This window comes from Hippoglossus hippoglossus, chromosome 19, assembly GCF_009819705.1.
Source record: "Hippoglossus hippoglossus isolate fHipHip1 chromosome 19, fHipHip1.pri, whole genome shotgun sequence".
NCBI classification, from domain to species: domain Eukaryota; kingdom Metazoa; phylum Chordata; class Actinopteri; order Pleuronectiformes; family Pleuronectidae; genus Hippoglossus; species Hippoglossus hippoglossus.
Window position 1 is genome coordinate 3,238,502 of NC_047169.1, and position 14,966 is coordinate 3,253,467.

General features: G+C 42.8%; 1 long non-coding RNA gene across 1 annotated transcript; it reads right to left on the bottom strand.

The window, feature by feature from the left end:
* Positions 1 to 4,113: 4,113 nt before the first annotated feature.
* LOC117753389 lies at positions 4,114 to 14,439 on the bottom strand. Its single transcript, XR_004612243.1, has 3 exons — positions 14,351 to 14,439; positions 4,324 to 4,326; positions 4,114 to 4,125 (listed from the first exon to the last, which is right to left on the bottom strand). It is a non-coding gene; the product is annotated as an uncharacterized LOC117753389 (long non-coding RNA).
* Between the last annotated feature and the right edge of the window lie 527 nt (positions 14,440 to 14,966).

The following is a 14,966-nucleotide window of genomic DNA, read 5'->3' on the forward strand; positions in this document are numbered from 1 at the left end:
AGATTAACGGCCAGCCCCCTCCACTGCTCCTTTCCATGAAATTATCATCTAACCGGAGGGAAGAAGGGAAATCTTCCAGAAACATCTGCTGTGAACTCTCAGCATCTCTTTTTTTATCTCTCCCTCCACAAACACACAAGTAAACACTGTTACGCGAACGCTACGACACAAACACCTCTTTTCTCGTATAGAAGGTTCGATTCCCTCTACAAAAGGATGGAGCTGCCGGGTAACACGACGGCCATCACTCACATCCAGACCTCAATGAGCCTTTGTGTTGGAGAAAATGGAAAAATCCTCCGGCGTGGTGATTGCTGAGGGCCTGAGAGTTGGACATAAAAGAGGCAGGGGACGGGAGACGGGAGACGGGTTCGTTTATTCTGGAGTGGCCGTGGTTGAAAGAGGTTTTCTGGAGCTGAAAGCAGTGTTCGCCGCTGTAATGCACTTTTCAATGATGACCACTGGCGAGGAGGTCGGGACGTGGTTTCCCAGTCCACACCTGGGGCTTCATTTATAACCGTACGCATCTGTCGGACCCCATTTTGTGCGAATACGCTACTTCTCACGCAAATGTTGAAAAAGTACATTGAGAAACCATTAAACAGCAGAGTTGCAGAACCATCCCAGTACAAACACAAGTTCTCACCACTCTGGGATAATTATCCAACAAGTCTGTGTGTGATATAAAGCGAACGTTGCCTCCAGGTGTGCGTGCTAGGTTTTATAAATCTCTATCTTTTTTTTTTGCGTAAGCCATTTTCAACCTTTGTGCACACAGACACTCAACATGAACCCTCTTACTCCTGAATCTCCGTTTATTTTATGTGGAACAGTTTCAAGCGCAGATCGTCCTGAAGATGAGGATGTGAGTCACACCTGTGCATTCACGATGAAACTGATAAATCCTCATCTCCGTACTAAGCACTTAATAAAACACACAAAGCTAATAAAACAGTTCTTCAGGTCCAGTCACACTGCGACTGTCACGATTCCACTCAGATGAACTGACCTCGCTCCGAAGGAAGGAAACATATTCTCATATTTAATTCCACAGATCTCCGTCTGTCCGTGGCTCAGGTATCTGAAGAGCCGTTCATCTTATCACCTCCACACCTCACTCCAAAGAAGCTCAGTGTTGATTGCAGCCGGCGCTCTGCAGCCGCTGCAGCTGGGACTCATCAACGTGAGTGACGTTTTCCACGAGAGCTGATTCTCCAGGTCAGGTTCTGAGCGTCGAGCTTCAGCGACCTTTGAATAAACAGGGGAACGGCTCTCTGTGCAAACAACGTGGTTCACGTCACAGCAAATTATCTGGAACGTCAGGTGCCATCAAAATAGATAGTGTGTTATTTCTGTAGAAACATGCAGGTGACATATGGTGGACTCACTAGAAGACAAGGCTCTGTCCAAAACCACTCACTGACCACTGTATAGAGAGTTTGCCATTTGTCGTGGTGTCCGAATGTTAAGTGGAACTTTTTATACCCTATATAGTGCACTCATGGTTTCCCACAATGCATCGTGAAAAGAAGTGCACAACGAAGCACAAACAAACAAGTTTATTTCTACGTTTAGAGATGATCACTCAACTTGTTTTGTACCTAAACGATTTTACACCAGCCGAAATAGTTTCTGTTGTTGTTGTTCTTCATAATCCTCTGAAAATGACGGATGAGCTCATTATATAGTCTTCTATATAGTAAAGTATAGTAAAGTATATTGTAAAGAATAGTAAAGTATATTGTAAAGAATAGTAAAGTAGTCTTCTAAGTAGTAAAGGGTGATTTTGGCTCATTTTAAGGCCAAAAGACAATGATTCTAAGTTTATTATAAAAACATAATGATTCTTATTATGATTATTTTCTATTTCTTATCCTTCACACTGCTCCATTAATGTGTGTATAACTGCAAAGAATTCATGAATGTGTATTTGCATTCTTGGTTTTTATACCCAGGTGAAAAAAGCCAGATTTATTTCACTCAATCGTTCAATTTCCTTCTTTTTTACTCTTTCCGATCTTTCCCTCATGTATATTTGTGCTGTTTTAAAGCAGTGACACGAAAAGATGGACTTGTACTTTGTCCGTGTGTCAGTGTCCCTGGAGTTGGAGTCGAGCAGGGAAATGTTATCTCATGTCATTTCCCTTTCTTCCTCCGTTTCCCATCTGTGTCAAATAAATGTAAAACGCATTAAAAGATAACTTGGGTGTGCGGAGGGGGGGGGGGGGGGGGGGAGTGTGTGATGCAATGACAGCTGCAATCTCACTTCAAACTCAGGACGGAGCGTGAAAGTGAACCTTGCCCATTCATCCTGTTCCTCCTCCTCCTCCTCCTCCTCCTCCTCCTCCTCCTCACCGTCGTGAATCCGTCTGCCATTGATGTTGCCTTAAACTCATAAGATGCCTTATCATGTCGCATGACTGGAAGCGCAGCTGTCATGAGCCTCACCGACGACCTGAAGCCAAAACAAACACGGCCTCTGCCGCTCCATCGCTGGATTTGCCGTGCGCCCATTTCTCCCCAGATGTCTCTTATTCCGCACAAGCCTGAGAAAACAAGGGTCTGAAAGCAGAGGAGGAAAAAGCCGTAGAGGTATGCGAGCAGGAAGAATGTGAGATCTCATTTCTCATGTGTGCCGCTGCCAAACCAAATGTCTTTGTTTTTGGGAAGTGTTCGCTTGTTTAGCTCTCAGCGATTCCAGCGGAGATTTCATTAATTATCATCAAATATACCAATGCGACGAACGCTTCTGGTAAAAATAAGCTCGCAAGGCGGGTGAACGCAAAATGTACTCGACAGCGCTGAGAGTACAGAGGCAACGCGGCTCTGATCCGACTGGATGCAGAGCTGCGCAGGATTCTCACCTCTCGCTTGGCACAGTGTTGTGTTTAGGTTAGAAAAGAAGCCGCAGGGAGCAGACCTGGGATCGCTGCTGCTGCTCTGATTAAATCACGGTTTGTATGGTTTGTAAAAACCTGCTTAGAAACTCAGGACAATCCATACAGCACAGTATATACACACACATATATATATATTGTTCAGATGTGCTGACACTGAATTGTCCCCTGAAGACTTTCCTCCGTGTGCACAACCCCAAGAAAAGAAAGACATCAGCAATTCAGAGCGGACAGAGGGCCCAGTGTGTGCACGGCTCATATCTGTGCACGGTGCGATACGCTCAGGCCCCGTCGTGCACCTCCAGCCCCCTTTTGCCCACTCAAGCGTTTCCCTTTTCACCCACTGATCCACAACGCACAGCTCACCTGCCTCGCCCCCCCCGCTCCGGTGTCCTTGACCTGAACGTTAACAAACACAATGTGTCCCAGTGTAACTGATCTTTCAGATTTCCACCGTGCGCTTCAAGAGACTGTGACATTTTTGTGACATTTAGACTGAATGAACCCACTTTATATTCATAAATCAACAGAGTGATTAGCGACTAAGTGGATGTGCTGATTGGCCAAATTATATCAGTGTCTCTGTCAAAGGAAAAGAGGAAAAGTTATCTGTCGACTTCTGGAGGTGATCTGACAAATCTCTTCCACCTCCGTCTGAGGGAAGCGCCTGACGTGTGTTTCAGAAGCTTCAGTGTTTTCTGCTTCATACACACAAATTCTAAAAAACACACAATAGAGGAAAGAAACACAAACACGTCCACAGGCTGGTTTGAGTCTGAACACTCAACAGTACATTTCAAAACTGAGAAGAAAGATTGAATTCCAGAGAGTGGATTGTGTTTGCAGGTTTAAAAATAAATGTTGGGAAGTTTACTCGCATCGTTTATCTATATCTATATATCTATATACAATTAGTAGCACTTCAGTTGATGTCATTATGCATTCATGATCTAGAAATGTAATAGTCCCTCACATTCTCGTTGGATGATAATCGATGGTGTAGGTATCTCTATGAATTAAACATAAATATATTTACAACGTGATTTATTTGGCATCGCATTAATTCAAACGATGATTTAAATCTAATGAAGCCGTCCTCATAAAAAACACCGAAGGAATTGATAACGATCGAAAGGGTTTTGAAAACTATCCAGATTTTTACAGTTTTATGGCTCAAACCTTCCGTGGGGTCGTCTCTCTGTTTCCTTTACACTGTTTGATTTATATACTATCGACAGTTTGCTGCTTCTGCCTCTGATGTGTCTCTTTACCGGCACGACTGCAGACTCTTGGCTCGGCGACAGCGTCTCGGCAGCCGGTCTTGGCGAGCAGCCCTAACCTTTGCTGCTGCACCTCTCTCCAATCACACCGATGAAAATGTCAGTCTGCCAAAGGGAAGGAAAGAGATTCTCTTCTCTCCTCACACGTACTGTAAATGCACCTCCCTCCCTCCCTCCCTCCCTCACATCCCCTCAGCAGCTCTCCGACTCTTCTGCAATGCAGACGTTTTCAAAGGTTGGTAGCATGCAGGCCTATTGCTCTGGAGCAGGTCCAGCTAGTGATTAGAGGGAGGACTGGGAACATGCCTGTGGCTAATGAATGCTAAGTGTAAACCATCTTGAAAGGAGACAGAGCAAGAGAGAAAGAGGAAGAGGAAGAGAGGAGGCTAGACAAAAAGGAGCAGATGACAGCACATTTGAGGAATAAGAGGATTCTCTTATTAGAGACTTTTACTGGAAATTACTGTCAATTTAGCTTCGTATTTGTGAATAATTTAAATGCAAATGAGCCTGAAGGCAGTCCATCTGATTTGCATGAAACACAGTGAAATGGGACCAGATGCTGGGATGTTCGACACATGTGTTGTGCACGTCTGAAAAGCAACAGAGCTCCGAAATAAAAGTGTTCACAGCTTCTGAATGTGAAGTAATGGAATAGTGTTCGAAGAGAAGCAGCTATTGTGCAGAACTAGAAGAAGAATATGAGGTAACGGGCTGTTGTCAATCAAACGAAAAGATCTACAGGATTAAAATGAAAGACAGAAGAAAAGAAGAGATGCAGAGAGACGATTAATCCTGAAGTTGCCTCCACCAACCAGAGCAGCTTCAGTCTACATACAATATCTTCCAAACTCATATGAGGTCACTGTGGCCTTTGACCTTTGACATCTGATGAATTCATCTTTGAGTCTAAGTGAAATATTGTGTTAAAGAGGCCAAAACCATGTTTTTGTGACAAAATCTAATCAGCAGATCTGTGAGTGAACATTTGAAAAGGATTTGAAAGGATTCTCTCGAGGCCTTTTTAGGATAAAGATTTAACAAGGCAAAAAAGAGATTTGCAAGGTCACCGTGACCTTCACCTTTGACTATTGACCTCCAAATTTGAATCACTTCATCCTTGAGTCCAAGTGAACCACATTTGAGGAAATTCCCTCAAGGCGTTCTCGAGATATCCTGTTCACAAGCAGGCTTCTCGCCCCCATGTGTTTTCTGTAGCTGTGCTGAGAACGGGGCAGATGGATGAAAACAGTTTTCACTAAAGAGCTTTGTCTCTGGTTCCGTGAAGCAGTGCTGCAGATTCCAAACCTGCTTTTCCCAGAGGAGGACGATTAATTAAAAGTGCTGAGTTTAAAGTTGCATCCTGCATCACTGATTTTACATATTATCAAAGAATCAAAACACACAATCCTCAGCGATGAACTTCTTCTTCTTCCTTTGTGTCGGTGCCAAACGTCTTTGCTGCCATTTAGTAAAACACAGACAATAAGTGTCTTCAGAAAAAGCCTCGAATCCTTGATTAATATCTCCATCGTTATGTCGTCCTGGGAGACCGTGCCAGAAAAAAACTATTATGCAGAAAACGCCAGCTGGTCTCAAATCAAAGACATTTCACACCTAAGCTCCAGAGCTTCCTCTCTCCGACAGAACGACTCTGACGATTCATTATAACCGGTGTTATTCTCCTCGTCCTCCGTCTTCAATATCTCCTCTTTCCTGATCAAAGCCCTCGCTGATAGTTCCAGTGGGTTTTTTATTGGTTTTGTTGGCTCCGGAGATGATTCCAGAGAGGCCGACGTGAGAGAACCAAAGCTCCGCTGATCCGCAGTTCCACACAGAAGCCTCGTTTTGTTATTAACATCACAAAGTGCCCCCTGTCAGAAAGTGGGGTCAGCTTATACATCTACAGGTATTCAGTGTGTGTGTGTGTGTGTGTTTAAAGGCTGAGATGAAGGATCTCAGGAAGAAAAAAGCAGAATGAAGGAGAGCATTTAAAAAAAATAATGTGGTTAAAATATCCATAAAAGTCATGGTTTTCAGTTTTGATTAAAATCAACCCAGTTTCTGGGAAATCCTGTTTTCTCTTTATTCCATCCCTCCGACAGTTGGCTCTGAATCTGGAGTCATAAACTACATTTGTCCTACGGCAAGAATTCTTCCGAGAAGACACATGAAACAAATTAATTTAGGTCCATTTCTTGTATATTATACTTTATTATATTGATAACATATAAGAACATGTTTGGATCTGTAATGACAAATAAATACTAAAGCATTACTAGGAAACCAAGGAGGCAGGTCCCTGACGAGTGATGCTTTAAAATCTGTAATTCCAGTGAAGTAACCTCAGACCTGATTACAAGGAAATATTAATCAACTTCCACCAGTTTTCACGCCATCATGCAGCGTCCTGATTGGTGGAGTGTTTGTCCCATTTCTCCATCAGCCTCATTCCATTTATTAAAGAAATTAAATTGTGTCAGCTTCATCGGCATCAGGCTGACCAAGTGTTTCAGACAGAGGCTGAAAGGAGGAGCTGCAGCAGTGGACAGTGAGAGGAGAGTGATGTGTTTTCTGAACATTGGAGCACGAAACACACTAATTAAACACTAATTCAAATTATCAACCTGAATATGAGAAGAATAACTCTCCTATAACGGCAGCTGCTGATCTTTGGCACTGTTTGTTTAACGTCAAACCTTTTGCCACAAATGTCTCCATTAAGCAAAATAAATGAAAAAGCCACATTCTGTGAATCTGCAGCTTCAGAGGCAACATCAGTGTTTATCCCGTGTGGAGCAGGACAAACCGGAACAGGCTCATCTCACAGTGTGTGTCTCCTCTGAATTCCCGTCTGTCCACTTCATGTGTGTAGTCCGACCTGACCGCCGTGTTTGCATGTGTCCTGTAGGAAGAGACGAGCCCTTACAGCTGTTTAGTGGTAACTGAGTGGCTAAGTGGCTGAGGACATCCTGCAAACTCAGCACAGCACAGGAAGAGGAAAGGAAGGTCCGTCTCCGGGGGCCGGGGGCTACATTACCCCCCCCCCCACACACACTTCTTCATATTAAATATTAAACATACATCCACGTTATTGTCAACTCTGGACAAAAATGCAAACAACTTAAAAGGAATGGACGAGAGATCTGGAAGCCGATATCCGATCAATGTGATCCATCATTCCAGAAATTAGATTGTGTAAAAAATATCATCTGATTAACTTATTGAGGAAAGTAAAGCAGGATTCTTACCTTTAAGAATTATTATACAAATCACACTGTAGCTGCTTATCTGTGTCGTCCAATCAGCTGCTCAGACAGCGATCGTATCCATTTTTTAAATCCCTCTGATTTCTGTTTTGCAGCCTCTGATTGAAATGTGCTGCATCTCGTTCCTCGTGCACGTCTAACATCACATTAAAGTGAAGGAAATCCCTCAACAGTTTCACAACCGCAGCCTCCGGCCAAGCAGTGTGTGCAGCATTCTGAGCGAGCATCGATTAGACGGCGGCTGTATACTTATGTAGTGCATCATTTATGTCCGCCCACTCAGGCTGCGACCCGCTGAAGGTCACGGATAATGGCTCCCATAGAACAAACATGAAGTGGAATTTGAAGAGATGCAAAACCCGGCCCTCGTTCACATCAATAAGTTGTGAATCGTTGCGGTGTGTTTACGCCGAAGAGAAAAACACAGAGTGACAAACGTCGTCCAAACCGATTCACACCTTTTATTAAACTGCATCTGTTTCTGAGTTTGAACTTGAGGACTTATCAAACAGCCCCGTTCCAAACAGGCACTGATGAGGTATTTCCTAATGAGCACAATGCATGTGACTGTAGATTTCAGTTAACTTCACAGAAGTTGCCTCTGGATGATTTATTCCAGCGAAGCCTCAGCAGCTTTGTTTGTCTCCTCCTCCGTCCTCTGCTACCTGGAGACAGATGAGCTTTGTCCCGGTTCAGGGGCTCCATGTCTGCATTTTAAGACTGAACACACCATCAGTGCGCCACAAGGCCAGGCTCATTCCAAATGCTCCTCTTAATGCAGCTGGAAAAAAGACAAACCGGTGGAGGACACAACACCTTGTCCTTCGCAGCCCTGGAGTTTCCCAGAAGCCACCGCGGCCTGGAGAATTGTTAGGAAATATCCAGTGACCATGTTATATTTAAGGTATTCGCTTTCACCTGATTCATCAGTCGCTGGTCAATAAATAAACGGACTAATTAACTAAATGCAGCGTGAGACGGCTGAGGCAGAGGCCAGACATTCAAAGAGATGGTTTGTCCTTGTTAGCAGCCGGAGTCTCTGATTCTGTGATTCTAGATTCATCACTAAACACACGGTTCAAATATGACTCATTAAAGCCATGACATACATGGTGGCGAGTTATATATGGAAAACTACTTATACCTGAAAAGGATCTGAAGTCTCGATGTGTCGGGAATAAAAATAACCTGCAGTAATTATCAAACTCTTAAAACAATGAGAAATAGATATTCGTTTCTCTGGGTGAAATATCATGATTTATGGCTTCATTTCAGGATAGTTGGAGGAAGTGGAGACGCTTTTTCTGATGAAGGCATCTTCGGCTCCATTAAACCAATCATTGCTGCCTGATGCATCATTAGCGACACTACAAACATTCTGCAATTCAAACAATATGCAGAATTTCCCCGGCGATGACAGTTTATTGTGTTAACTTGTTTGGCGGGAACTTGAATTTAGTGGAAGTTCACTTAAATACAAAAGTCCCAAACTCCAGAGTTAAGGATTTTACAATTCCTCATGTTCTGTAGACGAGTCGGGTGGAAGGAAAAGATCAGAGGGAGATAAATAATAAAAAAATATCTCCTCCTCCTTGAAAGTTGTAAAGACAAAGCTTCTGCTTATGTGCAACACTAACATGTGAGCGTGCTACATGCTGCAGTGAAGAACAATGGTAAATGTAATGCTGACTGCTCTCTCTCTGCAGGACAAAGTAAATACCAGGAAATGATTACTTGGAAATAAGTAATCATGTCAACAAACGCAGGAAAACATATAGCCCAGGCAGCACATTGCATTGTGGGAACTTGGCAGCGGCTCCCTTTGCTATCAGCTTATTGTATGGCTGAATAAACATGATAACAAATGGTGGGCATGAGAAAAGCAAACAGAATAAAGAGTCATTTTATAAACCCTGCTTTCCAAACTATAGGCGAATACTTTAAATCTGAGCAGTTCAGCCAAGAAAGATTTACATGAAGTCGTCTTTCAACATGCGTTAACAGCCACATCATGTCTGAAGCACACATTCACATTACTCTGCTCAGTGATGGGATCTGTGTTCGCACATTCTTTCTCCAACAAGTTAAATTATGACCAGTATCTTTCTGCAGCTTCATATATGTTTACACAGCAGCAGCTGAATCATAATTCTCTGTCCTGAGGCTGTCAGCACCGTAGATGTGGAGATAACGATGTGGGAGGCTTCACCTGTACAATCCAATACCAATCATAGGAGAGGAAAAGCACAGATTCGTGTCTAGTGGCCAGAATAAAACAAAAACAATTGTCTGTACAATTTAAAAAAAACAAGTCGACCTCATCGAGCGATTACTTTAATTCGATTTCCAGGCTTTTCAACTAATGAGTTATTTTCCTTTCTGGGATTATTTAACGTTATTTAGTTTCAACAAAATAAAGGGATAGAACTCCCGTCACTTGTTTTCTACCATCTGTCAACTGTAGCTGAATATTAAAACTAATAAACTACTGTAAATTAATTACGTATTAAGTGTTTAAAGTTTAAAACTACAGTCTTTATATAGACAGACTGTATATAAAGATGGACGATGCATTTCCACTTCCTCCCATTGACTGAAATGAAGCCAAATCAACCTCGACCTGAACGCTGCCATCTTGCACCAAAGACGGGAACAGAGATGATTTCAAGAGATAAATATATTTGGCATTAAGATTATTTTTTAAATCCCTCACACTTTATTATTTGGGCAGATAATCCCCCCCGCGACTGTCTGATCTGCTCTAAAATCAGCCTGATTATCCTCTAATGTGCAGCAGCAGCCTTTAAAGTCATTGATGAGCCTCCTGCGTACTGTGTGTACTGTGCGTACTGTGTGTACTGTGCGTACTGTGTGTACTGTACCTGTAAAGACTCCAAGTAAACACTACACCTCGTGCCCTTCTACTCCTCAGGGAGCGATATGCTGCAGACCAGCAGGCTAATCTTAGCGATGCTCCACCATTCATGCCTTCTTATACTTAAGTATATATAATTATTTATACATGTTGTATTTCCTGCATCACAACACACGTCTGCTGACAGGAGGTGGTGCTGCCGGGTGAGTTTGTTGGGGCTGAATGAGCGAGCGGTCGGAGCTTGGCCTGCTCTGGGTGCCGCTCTGCAGCAGACCGCTCCGTCACCAGACAGCAGCTATTAGCGCTCTGCCTCCGCCCTGCAGGGATGTTCCAGCTCTCATCAGGCAGTAATGAGGAGAGGGAGCGGGGAGGTACACAGGGTCGTGTCTTAGGCTGCTGGTCCACTCACCATCAATAATATATGCTCAGAGATCTCTCCCAGATTAAAAGGTTGTTTTCATTGCACAGATCTACGAGGTCCCGATGCAGAGAATGTTTATCATGGAGAGTGAAGATCCAGTTGTTCCAAGCAACAGCTGCATTCGAGTTGTAACGATTAACTAAGAGACACGCGGCTCAACAGGTTCAACACTGATGAGAAAGATGTTAAATAATATAAAACACCAGCTGTATCTGCTAACGTGCTTCGGTACAAACGTTCAGACGCAGGAAGGAAACGTGAGGAAACAACAGCTGTCACTGGAAGAGGTTTTAAAAGGGAAAAACATTTACTGTCATTCATTTATTCATGAAACTTCAGGCTTAGAAAAGATTGCAAATAAGACGGATGACGCGTCTCCACTTCCACCTTCACCAATTTTTATGTCAAATTAAAACCAAACTTATCAGAAACATAAACAAACATCAGTGTGACAAACTACCTAAAATGACAGAAACCATGTCCCATCTGCTAACATGGAGGACAGGTTTATGCAGCCAGCCACCAGGGGGATTTGGGGAGCTGTCATGTCGTCCATCTTTAAGTTTGGACTTAAAGTCTGTGGCTTAAATTGAGAAACAAATGTGGTTTTGGTTTAATATTTGAAAATGAAACCTGTTTAATTTCATGATTTGAATCAGCAATTTTTTTCAATTTATTAAAATTCAATGTCAAGTGCCCTAAATGAAAATACTTTGTGGTGAAAAGTTTTAAGAAACCAAAATAAAAGTGTTGACAGGTTGAATTATGTTTCCTATTAAATGTGTTTACTCGTACAAATGAGTATTTAAATGTTATCTTAAGTCAGAATTTTGATTGTTTTCCAAAAGATTAATGATAGACAATGATGATGATAATATACAAGGTTAGTTTCTAGGATTAATAAGCTGCAAACAGAGAAAACATCCCAAAAAGCTGGAGACATAATGAATTCTATATTGATTAGTTTGGTTTGGATCTTTTTTTTGTCATGTGACCGAAACCACTGGAGGTGCGTCTCCGTGGGTGACGAGGTCGGCCAATAGGACGGTGCTTTGGTACCAGACTGATATGAGGAGCTGTGCTTCTCTGATCTCTGAACCTCTCAGCGATGACTCACAGCTCTGAGTCACGGCTCGGCTGAGATGTGCGAGGAGGCATCGGAGGTGTGGAGAGGGAAGAGGAAGATTTCAGAGCCAGGGTTCAGGCGTGTGTGTGTGTGTGTGTGTGTGTGTGTGTGTGTGCGCTGGGGTTGATTTTCATTAAGAAGCTTTTTATTTGGGTCAGGCCATCATCATTCTTATCTTTATTAAACATGCAGTGTTTGAGGTATGAGATAACTTTTCAGAAGTGTCATGGCTGCCGTGCCTAAACTTTTCCTGCTGCGTCTCCTGTGCTCCCTCGTCCATCTGCTTCCTTATTTTAACTTGTGTTAGACTTTCTGGACTTTGCTATTATAACTCGACTGAATTGTTTCTCCGACGAGCAGCGGAGGTGTCGTGGAGAATCAGATATTGTCACGGAGATTTTTAATTTTGCACTAATTAAAATCTGATAACCCAGCATGCTCGTTAATGAAAGGTGTAAACAGTGCTGGAGTTTATTATCAGTTGATTAGGATCACACGCTAATGAGCCGCACTTTATATGTCTGTGATGTACGCGGCATTCTACCAACGATCATAAAGCGCAGACAAGGACGCCTGCGAGACAAGAAACATTAAATTAATTCAGACGCATCCCTGAGGACATTAAATAGCTTAAAGCCAACGTGAGGAAATATTTGATAATTACACAAATTCCACATAAAAACGCATATAAAACACGAGGCTATTAAGCTATATGTGGCACTGGCTTTGTGTCAAACAGCTTTACTGGCAGGGCCGTATTTACATTAACACACTGCACCGCCAATCATTTGTCTCTCGCTATCACTTCCTCCCCATCTATTTCTCACCCGACGCCTTCTCTCCAGCATCCAAACAGGAAGGCGAGCTCGGAAATTCAAAATTACCGTCTGCACGCCCTGGAGAAGAGAGAACATTTCCCCTGTCACCTCTTAACGCTGCCACCTGCAGGACTTAGTGTTTAATGATGTATTTCATGGAGGATATGAGTTCCCTTGAGAACGATGGTTCTGCACGAGTGGCTCAGTTGACTCGTCGTAAATTAATACATTTAAAACACAAACAGACAAAACACACAAATTCTCCTTGTGCTGTATTTTGATGTTGCGATGCTCCGACTCTGTTTTCTGCTGTGACACAGACTCACGGATCACACGTGGCTCACTGCGTCTCAGATGATACTGATTTTCCACAGTCCATCACACTTTACTCTGTCATCAGTCCTCTGATTTTAATTTACACCCTATGGAGGGAAAATGGCTCAGACGAGACGCTTTGAGTGCCACTGCATCGGCCCCGTGATATGTGGAGGAGCGAGAAATCACTGCAGCTCTCGCTGTATGAATTGATTAATCAGAGACGGAACAATAAATAGATGGAAGTAGAATTGCGGCCCAGCGGTTGCACGCCTCCTCCAACCAGAGCAGCTTCAGTCCCTCCAGGTTCACAATGATATGAGGTCAGTGTGACCTTTGACCTCTGAACTCGAATTAGTTCATCCAAGTGACAGCGTACAAGAATTTTAAAGAATTGAGAATACATTTTAATCAACTTAAAATATAGAAAACATTATCTCCAAACTATTTTATCAGGAGTGAAGTTATGGTCGTTTCTAATCAGCTTCTTCTCTCCACATCTGAATCTGCATTCAAAAAACATCCATGACGTCCTTAACGACTTCCGTCACTCTACTCTGTGTTAATGAGAAAGTTTCCATTCATAGTTTCCATTACAAGGGGAATATTTTCAGAGTGATATCTGTGGTAATGAGAGACGAACATATAGTGTCGTCTATTCATTACTCAGCCTCCATGTGTCTAATAATAGGGCAGTGCTGGACTTTGTTGTTTCCTTCAGTGTAAAGTTGCATAAAAGAAAATTATCGTCCAAATTGCAAACACATTTCTCGGCCATTAATCTGAGGAGCATGGATTTATATTCCGTTGTTAATGCAAACGACTAAAGCGTGACACACAGAACTTTATATTTTATTAGGCCATCGTGTGCAAAGAATAATAAATAATCCGCACCACTTAGTCGCTGTCGTTATGGATATTTTCAAAAATAAATGCTTTTCCACGCAGCTGCACATTGAGAGTCGGTAGCAGGGACGTTAATGATCACTACGCTGAACGTCTGCTCACTCATTCGTCTGCACTGTTTGTGTTGACAGGACATTAGCCTGATATCTGCATGTTAGCTGCTGTTAGCTCCCGGGGCAAAGACGGGCTCAATGATGTAGAGTCCACTCACTGTTCATTGGACTTAAATGGCCTCATATCTCAGAGTCTGCTTCCATTTGTATATCCAGTCTAAGCTCCGCACACTGATCTGAGACCTGAGTCCGGAAAGTGAAGCCAATGCAAGTGCCTGAAACCGGTATTCTCTCAAATGACCAGCAGGGGGCGACTCTACTGGTTTTGAAAGTCTTTGAGCAAATGATTCTACTTCTCACTGGATTTGTAACGTCGGTAAAGATTTTCACAAGGCGTTTACTTCTCAGTCTCTAGTTTTAAGTCTTCTTCAAAACAGCATGATGTTCATTTTGTAAATTATCTCCCATATAGAGTCAAATTTGCACTGGGATACCATGTGATTGACAGCTAGTACCGTCCAATGGGTCCAAGGTCTGCTGCAAGACTAGAAAATGTAAACTTTGGTATCTGATCATTCAAATCAGCCTGAATTTGAGTTTCATATCCCCTTAGAGCTGGTGAATTGACTTTCCGCTCTCGTTCACTGGATCTTCGATATCGGCTTTGGGCCAGAAGAGAAATGGGGGCTGATTGCTTCAGGCCAGTTGGCTTTGTTGAACCAATCAGTCCCAGATCAATTTCCAATGTCAGCTCCGTTTGAGGAAGAGACCCATCGAGCTGAGGGCAGAAGGATAATGACAGAAACTGAATCGGTAAAGGTAAGAAGCTGATTAAAATAAAGGAGATGTGGGCAACAGATAGACGAATGGTTAAGGTGCGTACTTCACTGGCTGTGGTTCAAATCCCGGCTGACTCACCATTTTCTGCATGTAATTACCCCCAATGGATGGAGAAACTTTTATCTAGGCTTATATCTACATTCTGAGGCTCTTACAGTGCAGGACG